The sequence below is a fragment of the Pollicipes pollicipes genome, unplaced genomic scaffold (genome assembly GCF_011947565.3).
Source record: "Pollicipes pollicipes isolate AB1234 unplaced genomic scaffold, Ppol_2.1 Scaffold_1621;HRSCAF=1905_pilon_pilon_pilon, whole genome shotgun sequence".
Taxonomy (NCBI): Eukaryota; Metazoa; Arthropoda; class Thecostraca; order Pollicipedomorpha; family Pollicipedidae; genus Pollicipes; species Pollicipes pollicipes.
Window position 1 is genome coordinate 11,542 of NW_023595966.1, and position 3,720 is coordinate 15,261.

Below are 3,720 nucleotides of genomic sequence, written 5' to 3' on the forward strand. Positions count from 1 at the left end.
GACATTTGGCTCGGCGAAAACTTCCAGCACCGTACTGTACGAAGAGTTTGAAGTCCTTCAAATGAGTGCTAAGGTGGCAATTTTGCACGGCGAGTTTGGCAGCACCTCAATTTCATACAAACGTTCCATGATACAATCAATCGACGACAAATTTAGGAGCACAATAACTAAATAATAAAATTGTGTTGACTTGGGCTGCCTTTCCACTTAAACGTATACTAAATAGTTATAAGTGAGTTTATGTCATCCTATCTATCTTTTGAATGCGGACCACCCCACATAAAAGCCGTTGTGCGGTCGCTCTTGTGCTGACAGCTTACATCTCCTTCAGCATGCCAAGAGGTGCTGATTAAAGGATTCACCAAGCAAGCACTACTCATAATGTCCATTCTTAGTGGAGCAAACATTGTTACTTTGATAACGCCATTGAACCGTCATCTCTGCGTTTCCTGAGCGTCAATGACTGCAGCATAAGATCTCAAAAATCAATGCCTTAAACCCGGGAGCGTAAGGCCTTCCTATATATATATATATATATATATATATATATATATATATATATATATATATATATATATCGGCGAGTTTGGCAGCACCTGGCACCCAAACTGGCACCTGGCAGACCACACACACATATGTGTGCCGGGTGGTCACCAGTGCATATCGATAGATCTAATCAGTCAAATGTCATACCATGTTAAATAGGTAAAGGCTGTTTTTGCAGCGGCCCGCCAGCCTGTATAAAAAACCAACAAGTCACGTCAATGCAAAACACAGCGCTATAAAAGCCTTCAAAGCTGTAAGATGTCTGCTGTTACAGATTAAACGGCGCGATGTAAAGGTCATATGTGGGGCCAAAACGTGGCGTTTTAACAGTCTTGATCTGGTGCGACCTGACTGAAGCAACCAGACATACAACAACGTACTTCAGAGTGATACGTTCAATAAAACTAGCTCATCAAGACCCTTTGGAAGCGCATTTTCTGCCAGAATTAAGCGTTCCTTGTCATTTCTGAATAAAATATTAACTACACATCCTCGAGAAATGGGCGACAGATCCTGCACCATTCATGCAATAAACTTCAAATTTTGACAGCATGCGCAAACATGATGTAAACTAAAGTAACCAAAGTTTCAGCATCGCGTCCAAGATATCGGAAATTATTCTAGAATATCCTCAGGGGACCTCTGAGGTTCCCCTATAGGGAGAGGAGTACCACGAGTAGCCTGGTGTACCACGATAAGCCTGGTGAATGTTTCAGCTGCAGCGGATTGGTGCAAAAAAAAAGACATCCTGACCTATCAGAATCAAGTTCTTGGGCCAGGTTAATCTAAATTGCAACCAAAAACCATGGTTATTGCCATCTATAAAATATCAGGCTGATGTGTGATGGGACTGATGACGTCTCCGATCATGAAAATCTGAAAACGCCTCTAAACTTGGTGAGGTAGCGGGATGGATCCTGGGCCTGTATTGACCGTAACAAGGGCAAGCTTAGCCCCATGAGTTTCATCACTTGCGTTTTCCGGGTCACATGGCCCGCTGTAAGATGATTATCTTGACCAAGGGTGTAGTTCATGCGTTCCTATTCAGTGAGTGAAATGTTCAGCCGACTCAACTTGGGCTCCAGACCCCGCTCCCCGCCCCCCCCCCCACCCCCCCCCGCCCCCCCCCCCCCCCCCCCCCCCACCCCCACCCCCACCCCCACCCCCATCTCCAATCCCCAAACTTTGAGAAGAATATAGGCCAAGATCGGTAGAAACTCGGTTGTGGGTGCAATTTAGAGGAAAAATTTCGTCATTTTACACTGCTCAGTCCTCTCCCCTTCCCCAAGCCCATTACAATGAACAACATCCTTGATCCTGACGGCAGTAATTTGTTCGCAAATTGTGGCATGTGCAAATGAAGATGGAAACGAGAACAATCACCCACGACAGCCGTGTTGAGCCAGCACTCACCTGTTCAAATCGAACATAATTTGACGTCGTTGGGGTGCAGCTCCCCTGCTGAAGTTTAACTGATACCTTGCACACTTCGGAGCAAATCGATTGGATACGGTAGCAGCGTCATCATTCCGGCGTATAGTTTCGCCATCCTTCTGATTGCTGCCGCTGCTGAAGGGGGGCCTTATCTTCACATAATCTACAGCATTGATGGCCATCATGTCTAAGAAGTTCTCCAACGTTATGTTGTCTGATTTTAAGTAACCAATGCCTTGAAAAGTGTCCGGGGAGTAGTCAAGAAATGTTCCGTATTTGGTTCCAAAGTGCTTGGTAAATAACTCATATGAGTGTGACAAGACAGCATGCTTGAGATATTCTTTTTCTGTTTGGTTGTGCGCTTTGGCTAAAGCCGTTGTCATGTTCGGAATACATCCCACACTTTGTGCTCGGTCTATTTTGTATAGAAGATCATCCGACACCCTCGCGAACTTGCTCCGATGTAGACATGCATTCATTTCCTGAAACACTGCGTTGAACTGACTGTACTTGGCTGATCCTTCAAACAGTTGTGCCTCCTTGAATCTCGAAAACTTCCGGTAGCTGTTCCCTATGTGGAGGCCCGCTATGGCGTTCAGTGTCGGCAAGGGACATAGTGTTACGTCAAGGTCTCCGAAGCTCCATAGGCCGGATGGGACGAGGACCTGAATCACAGACACGGGATTTTCTCATTTGCATACTTCGACTTCAGAAGCTGTAGAAAATCGTGTTCTAAATATTTTCAAATGTAGCACAAGAGCCGCCAGTGAAACTGTGACAACCGCGCTCACATACTGCATCTACAGGGAGAATTGGACAATGGTAACGTTAGCAACATTATTTTAATAGAGCCTGACCTCACCGAAATTTGAAGCGTTGGCGAGTGAACAACACGGTATTGTCTTGTTGATTGTATACTTACGTCTAAATCTTGACTTCGTGCGTATTCTTTGGCAGACCGATTAGTTGCCAATAGCACTACACCTAAGCAAAATCCCACAAAGAGCAGACGGCAGATGTGATAAACAAATTCCGAGCAACATCCATTTCGAAATTGCGATCTTTCTGTAAACAAATAATTGTATGTTAGCACGAGGTGGTTGGTGCGTGCAAATAATGAGACCAAGTTATTTGATTAGATAATTGCACGAACGGTCAAAGAAGGTGCTGAAGAAATCCATTCCTTTTCATGTCACTTACTTCCAGCCATATTTCCTTTCGGCTACTTATTAGACGTCCGCTGCCTCATGACCTGGATACTTGACACATAAGAACGGTTACGGAAATGATGTTGGAGTGGTTTTAACACTTTTTACACATGCTTCATGTTGGCAATGCTTAATTACATCCACATGGTATGGGAAAGATTCATAATACATTCACCCGACAGGTATTACAGAATTCGCCAAACATTCCGTGACATTTGAACTACAAAGTAGACGTACGCCACAAAAACCGGCGCGGCAGATATCTAAACAGATATCCAATAGCTTTCTAGATGTTAGACTTGATTTTTGCCAGCTATATTTTCTCATTGCTCGTGGCATATTCAATCTGTCTTCTCCAAATTGACGATGCTATTCTATGGCAAACTTTGTGTCGCACGAACAGCTGTCTAAGTGAAAAAATCATCTTACTTTGTGTTTTCTTTGTTTCGAAAATGATGCTTACTACCTAGATTTTGTTTCAATTTAGACTGTGTTTTTTCAGATTTCCTTTTTTTAGGTCTATTGTAATACT

General features: G+C 43.8%; 1 long non-coding RNA gene across 1 annotated transcript; it reads right to left on the reverse strand.

The window, feature by feature from the left end:
• Positions 1–1,968: 1,968 nt before the first annotated feature.
• Positions 1,969–3,422, reverse strand: LOC119095463 (uncharacterized). Its single transcript, XR_005093907.1, has 3 exons — positions 3,181–3,422; positions 2,903–3,045; positions 1,969–2,645 (listed from the first exon to the last, which is right to left on the reverse strand). It is a non-coding gene; the product is annotated as an uncharacterized LOC119095463 (long non-coding RNA).
• Between the last annotated feature and the right edge of the window lie 298 nt (positions 3,423–3,720).